At 39.4% G+C, this 7600-nt stretch overlaps 1 non-coding gene across 1 annotated transcript; it reads left to right on the top strand.

Annotated features, from left to right (window-relative positions):
* The first annotated feature begins 5861 nt into the window (after window positions 1–5861).
* On the top strand, window positions 5862–5968 carry LOC128280964 (small nucleolar RNA R71). Its single transcript, XR_008271181.1, has one exon. It is a non-coding gene; the product is annotated as a small nucleolar RNA R71 (small nucleolar RNA).
* The last annotated feature ends 1632 nt before the right edge of the window (window positions 5969–7600 follow it).

The raw sequence follows: 7600 nt of genomic DNA on the forward strand, positions 1-7600 counted from the left end.
GATAATTCATTAATCAAAAGGTCTTTAGACGGTTGTAACGTGGCTTTGGTTAGGGGCTATGGTCACAAGCTGAAAGAAGAAGTTAGAATCGAGATTGAATTGAAAATTTACCTAACTAGAAAAATACTAAAACTTGATAAATTACTTTTCTAATTTAGAAGATCCTAGAATTGAGCTTTTCTTCATGGGATATAGAATTAAATACTTAAGCTCAAAAACAAAAAGTTACTACTAATATGTATGTATGTTTTTTTTTAAGAACAAATCAAGTTAACATAGAATTTTTCTAACTATCAAAAATAAAACATAGCTAAGCAATTTATTCAAATCAAATCTCGACAAAAATAGGGATCAAATGAGGGGATTTCAACAATAATGGGTTATGGGTTAATATTGAGGGTAAATCAATGAATAGTTTGTTAGGCTCAAGGGGGTTCACTAAGGGTTAATTATGAGGGTAGACTTTTATGAAGTAAGTGGGTTAAACCTAAGTGCCTTTATCATCTCGACATATCAAATCAAATGGTGTAGTCTTGACATGCATAATCGAAGCAAGTTCTAGAATAACAAATCAATATTGACGCACTCATAGGAACAATAAAAGTGAGCATGAAAGAAATAATATATGCTCTAAAGGCTCAAGATCTCACAAAAATTATGGCTCTTTGATGTTAATCTTGTGAATTTCAACTTAAGATAATACCTAAACTTGGGGAAACAACCTAAAAAATTGAATTTTCAAAAATCAACTTATCATGCTTGATTCTCTAATTCCTTAAAGTTTAAATAGTCAATGCATAAATGCCTATGTTTTAATTCAAGACATATCAATAAGAATAATAAATTAACCAAAATTCATTCTAATAGTGATAAGAGTGAGTCACGTGAGAATAAGGAAAAATTCAGGGATTTTTCTGATAATGATATGAATAACCCTCCCACACTTAAGATGTACATTGTCCTTAATGTACAAAGATAGATTTACTAAAAAAATATAGATATAAGATCATAAGATAGAGAGAGAAGTGAAACTTCCTAAATGTTAAATGGAATCCTTGAACTGGATTCATAGAGAGTGGTCGGCTAAGGCAAGTGTAAGATTGGAGGAGGATACTCCAGTGGTGGTAGAGGTTCGTTAGTCCACAAGTCCTGTGCCAAAAGAATATCATATCTGGTGGTAGCTATGGTCGTGGTCGATCAGGACATGGCAGTCGTGGAAAACCTTTTCCAGTGGAGTTGTAAATTCCTAAGTAATAGTGAGCTTTGGAGCTCTTTATACTTGCGATAAAATAAATAACTCTTTAGGAAATATAAAGTAGCATGATTACTCGTAAAGAAATGGCCAAAAATATAAATTGTTTAATATAAATTATAAAACCTAAGGATGAAGTAAAAATAAAATTAAAGAAAAATAAAATAAAAAGTAGTTCTAAAAAGTCTTTAAACATCTTTATCGCCAGATGGTTCGCGAGGTGAGGGCGGCGATGAGATGTGAAGGTACTGACAAATCTGATGTGGAGTTGCATCAATGTGATCAAAGTGCTAAAAACATTGCTGCTCGAATCGAGTGAGGCACTCAGAGATGTGAGAGAGTAAAGTCGCCACATGAACTGGATGCTGAATAGGTGGTGGCTGAGAGGCTGGATCCTCGTGAGGTGGAGGGACATCATCGGTAATGTCCTCTGGGTCCTCCTACTCGGCTGACTGGACGAGGTGGTACTAGGGAGGATCAAATCCAAGTCGTCGCTCAATCGTCCTCATATACAACATACTCGGGATGCCCTCTAGGGATATCTGACAGATGAGAGTGAGGGATAAGCAAGTACCGTGCCAGGCGAGTCACATAAAGGATGATGGAAATGATCCCTTCCTATACCACTCCGTCTGATGGCGAATGGCGAGGGCAATGAAATAGACAAGGTCGAATACATGCCCATGTGCCATGCTCTATAAAAAATAGGCGTCGTTAGTGTTGACGACACCAGTGCTCTCTCATTGTTCTGTCAGGGTGTGGGCTAGGATGGCGTATAGGTATCTCAAGGATGGGGTGAGAGCCTATGCCTTGGAGCGACTCGGGTCAGAGGTGGCCGAAGCAGGGACGAGGGCCCTCTAGTAGTTTGAAGAAGAGTAATGGATGTGGCGATGGAGGCTAACGAAGTCGTTGTCCTCCATGAACTCCTCTGTGTATAGTGCTAACGTGACTCCAAACTCAGGCACACTCAACTAGCGAACTAAACCGCCGAGACAGAACTGGACCATTCCAGGATCATCGAACTCTGTTATAACGACTTAAAGATGGAAGGTTGAACAGAGTTCGAGTGGGAGCTCAAGGTAGGCCGGCTCAATGATCTCGAAGAAGAGTCCCCACGGGTCGGTAGTCAGGAGATCTTGAACTGCGTCAGCGAGTTGGATCTGTTCTAGGGCAGTCTAATCAATGCAATGGTCCACACCTAGGGGTTGGGCCCGTAGTATCTAGAATAGTTCCTCCTGGGGTCTCGGTGGAAATTGGAGAAATGGGTGCCTGATTCCGATGGTAGGACCCGAGGAGGATGCTGCTCCTTTTCATTTTTTTTGAGGCGGGGATAGTGGTTTTCTTACCACGTGGATTTGACATGGTATACCTGCAAAAAGAAAAGATTAAGTCAACAATAATGCCCACATCTTCAAGTAAAATCTGAGTAATCCAAAAATAATGACTTGCTAGGACACACATTTAAGCATGCTAAAAACGTGGTGATATTGCATATGAATCAACGGGTTAAGTTAAAGATGGACATAGTGCTAAGGTTAAACCAAGTGAATACTAAAAGATCAATCAAGTGAATGGGAAAATCAAGCAAGAGTAAAGATCAATGAGAACACAACTATGTAAGTAAATCTTTATCATTAGGGAAAAATGGAAACATAGATAAGGTTAATACACATGCAAATTATTAACAATAGAGAGAATAACAAGAATAAGTTAAGAAATCAGTACAAGAAATAAAAGTAATGGGGTGAAAGGGAAACAAACGACTGATAAACGATGGTGGTCTTGCCGAAGGAGGGATACGACATTGATGTGCGGCGGATGGCGGCGACAGTGTGGCTGGTGCGATGGCCACGGGCGTAGGCAGTGAGGCCATGGGGCGCACAAGGGTGAGAAGAGAAAAGAGGGGAAAGAGATAGGGGAGAAAATAGAAAAGAAAAGGGGGCTAGGGGTGGCCGGTCAGTGGGGAAAAAGAGATTTTGGCGGCTAGGTTTAGGGTTTTTAGGGAAGGGGATGATGAGTAGTGAGGGGTTTATATAGATATTGGGGCACACAGCCGTGCCTGTGATTTTCAAATTTGGGCGCGTCTGAAATTTGGTCCATACCTGTGTTCCTTGGGCGTGTTGGTGCACACGGCCGTGTCGCACGGCCGTGTCCTACTTCGTTCGCTTCTCCCACGCCCATGTATATGTGCGCACACCCGTGTTATTTTGACAGTTTTGACCACGGGTGGTGGGCACGGGTGTGTCGCACACCCATGTTAGTTTGGCAGTTTCGGCCACAGTTTATAGACAAGGGCGTGTCCTACACCCGTGTTGATTTGATAGAATTGCCCATGGCCAAGTTGCATGGCTGTGGCAATGTATCGAATCCCGTATTGGGGAAAAATTTTGCTCTGTTCTCACACGGCCGTATCGCACGGCCATGTTGCCTCCCGTGGTATGAGCACGGCCTAAGGCATGCCCGTGTGGATGTGGAAAACCTGAGTTCAAGGACTCAGTTAGTGATTTAGAAGTTAAAAACTAAAATTGAAAAAAAATCAACACTGTTAGTGCTCGGGTTGCCTCCCGAGAAGCACTTATTTAGAGTCTAAGCTTGACTTACCTCTCTTGTTGAGTGGTCATGGTGGTGCGAGGAGTTTACACTCCTCCTTTCTGCTATCAATTTTATCAAAATAAGGTCTAAGTCGAGTATTATTTACCTTAAAAGTTTCAAATACAGTATGTGTTACCTCGACTATACCACGTGGAAAAATGTTCGTTACCGTGAAGGGAGTCGCTCTGTCCGTATTGTGCTCTAGAATAGCAATTCAGGGGTCATTTTCATCTAACAATACTTTGTCCCCAACTTTAATTTTCTTCGTTTCATCCCTGTGTTCATTGTGGTGTTGCTTCAATTTTTCATGTGCTTTTGGTTTTTCCTTGACAGGTGTTCGCCATTCATCTAATTCTTCAATCTGTAGCCTTCGTTCTTCATAGATGGGTTCTTTGTTGTTACTTGAACAAGGCTCATTTATGCTCATCGAATGTGTTTCCCGCAAAGAAGGTTACACCACATGATCAGTATTGGTAGTATGATTTATACAGCCTCCCTCAATTTTCGATGTGTTATTCAAATTACGAGCTTGAAGAGTGATTGTTTTATCACCCACACGAAGTGTGAGTTCACCTGTACCAACATCAATAATGGTCCTAGCAGTTGCTAAAAAGATTTATCCTAAAATCAAAGGTATGTTACTATCCTCTTCCATATCTAGAACAACAAAGTCTACTGGGTATATAAATTTATCAATTTTAATAAGAACATCTTCAATGATAGCCCTAGGAAATATAATGGTTTTATCAGCCAATTGAATGCTCATCCTAGTTTGTTTGGGTTTCCCAAGACCTAGCTGTTTAAACATTTTATAAGGCATAACATTAATGCTCACCCCTAAATCAGCCAATGCATTATTCCCGTTCAAACTACCAATCAAACAAGGAATCGTAAAACTCCCTAGATCTTTCAACTTGTTGGGTAGCTTATTCTATAGATCGGTTGAGCAAACTGCATTCAACTCTACATGCGACGCCTCATCCAACTTTTGTTTCTTTGCTAAAAGCTCCTTTAAAAATTTAACTGCGTTTGGCATCTATGAAAGAGCTTCAATAAACGGTAAGTTAATGTGTAATTTCTTTAATAGTTTAAGGAATTTACCAAATTGTTCATCTATGTGGTCTTTCCTTGTCGCACTGGGGTATGGCACACGAGGTTCATACTCTCTACTTACCGGTTTTTACTCATTGTGGTCCACCTCACCTTTACCTTTACTTGCCACAATTCCTTTCCTCGGTTCTGGTTCAGGTTTGACTATCCATTCCTTCTCTCGAACGGTAATCGCATTGAGCTGTTCCCTTGGGTTAGATTCAGTATCACTCGGCAAGCTACCTTGGGGTCGTTCAAAAATTAGTTTGGCAAGTTGGCCTATCTGAGTTTCGAGCCCTTGGATCGACACTTGTTGATTCTTAAGTGTTGTTTTGGTATTCTAAAAATGAGTTTCTGACACCGAGATAAACTTTGTGAGCATCTCCTCAAGGTTCGGCTTTTTTTCCTACAGGTAAGGTGGTTGTATTAAATTTGGGGGATGTTGTGGCCTTTGATTTCCTTGGCCACCCCACAAGAAGTTGGGATGGTTCCTCCAACCTATGTTATAAGTGTTACTGTATAGGTTATTTTGAGGTCTAGAATTATTATTACCTATATATTGAACTTATTTCTCCTCTGTGCTAGGGTTGAAGGATTGATATTCTGCGTGTAATCCTCCTCTATTTACGTCGCACCTCATCACTGGATGTACCTGAGTAGAACCATATAAACCATCAATCTTTTTACTTAAAAGTTCTAACTGGTTAGATAGCATAGTGACCGCGTCGAGGTTGAAAACACTAGCTGCTTTTGTCACTTCGTTCTCATGACTTGCCACTGATAGTTACTCAGTGACATCTCTTCAATAAATTCGTGAGCCTCTTCAGGTGTTTTGTTATTTAGAGTTCCACCAGCGGCTACGTCGATAAGTTACCTTGTTGAGGGGTCCACACCATTGTAAAACGTCTAAACCTGTAGCTATAGAGGTAACCCATGGTGAGGGCACCTTCTCAATAGATCCTTGTATCTCTCCCATGCATCATAGAGTGTTTCTAAATCCATCTGCACAAAAGAAGAAATATCATTCCTCAACTTAGCCATTTTAGCTAGCGAAAAATATCTAAGTAAAAATTTTTCGATCATTTGTTCCCAAGTAGTGATTGGCCCTCATGGTAACGAGTTTAAACACATTTTAGCTTTGTTCTTCAATGAAAAGGGAAACAACTAAAGGCAAATGGCATCGTCAGAAACGTCATTGATCTTAAAAGTGTCGCAAAACTCCAGAAAATTCGCTAAATGAGTGTTTGGATCCTCATCCTACAAACCATTAAACTGAACAAACTATTGTATCATTTGAATTGCGTTAGGTTTTAGTTCAAAATTATTTGCAGCAATAGCAGGTCTAACTATACTCGATTTAGCTCCTGTTAAAGTAGGTTTAGCATAATCATACATAGTATGAGGAGCAGGATTCTGATTTATTGGATCTGCAGCAACCATAGAAGGAAGCTGATTATTCTGATTTTCAGCCATCTCCTCTGTTGTGGTTTGAATATCGTCCTCTTGTCCTTCCTCTATGTCACGTACGCTTCGCCTAATTTCTCTTTGGTTTCTATGAGCTGTGTGTTCGATCTCCCTATCAAAAAGTAATGGTCCTGACGGGTTTCTTCTAGTCATAAACTATAAAAACCTGCCAGTTGAAAATAAAAGAAATTTTAGTAATATAAACAAAAATAAAATTTAAATTGCAATAAAATAAATGGCTAAAGTAATAAAAATTAAGTGGTCCTAATATTTTAGTTCCCCGGCAATGGCGCCAAAATCTTGATTGATGCAAATCGCGATAAGTTTTAAATTTATAATTGATTGTACTTGAAAACTAACTATTATCACGATGAAGGCAAGCGCACCTATCGAAGAGTAGTATAGTTTATAGCAAGACTGGGATGTCGAACCCACCAGAACTAAAAGTACCACTATTAACTTTCTTTTTATTATCTAGCCTAAAATTAAGGGTATTTGTTTTAACTAAACTAATTAACTAAACTAAAAATGCACAGAAAGTAAATTAGGGAAATACTTTTAGGAAAAACTGATTGATTTAGACAATACCCAAGGGAAAAGCCACCTAGACTTCACTTGCTATTTGACTCTAAATCAAACGATTTGTTCACTTGACTTGATCCGTAGAAATCCCTAAGTTATATTATTATCTCTCTCGAGACTAACAACGTCTAACCTTAGGTTGATTAATTAAAACCTCTTTCTAACTAATATCAAGTCATTGTACATTTTCACACTACTCGGGTGGATAGACAAACAACCACTATGTGCCTCTCGTAAGACCTTCTGAATAAGCTCACTGTCCTTGGGTACACAAACTCTATCTTTGAACATTATACATCCACCGGTACCAATCCAAAAGTCTGATTCAACCCCCGACTCACACTGAGTTCTCATGGCTTCCAAATCTTTATCATCTTTCTGAGCTTCACGGATCTCTTGTAGAAACACCAGCCTAGCTCTCAATTCTGCTAGAACTGAACTGTCATCTAACAAGGACAATTAGGCATTCATTGTTCTCAACGCATATAATGATTTTCTACTCAATACATCGGCAATCACATTCGCCTTTCCTGGATGGTAGTCGATAATCAACTCATAATCTTTTAATAATTCCAATCATCTCCGTTGTCTCAGATTTAAATCTTTCTGATTCTTCAGGTA

Source organism: Gossypium arboreum, chromosome 9 (assembly GCF_025698485.1).
Source record: "Gossypium arboreum isolate Shixiya-1 chromosome 9, ASM2569848v2, whole genome shotgun sequence".
NCBI lineage: Eukaryota > Viridiplantae > Streptophyta > Magnoliopsida > Malvales > Malvaceae > Gossypium > Gossypium arboreum.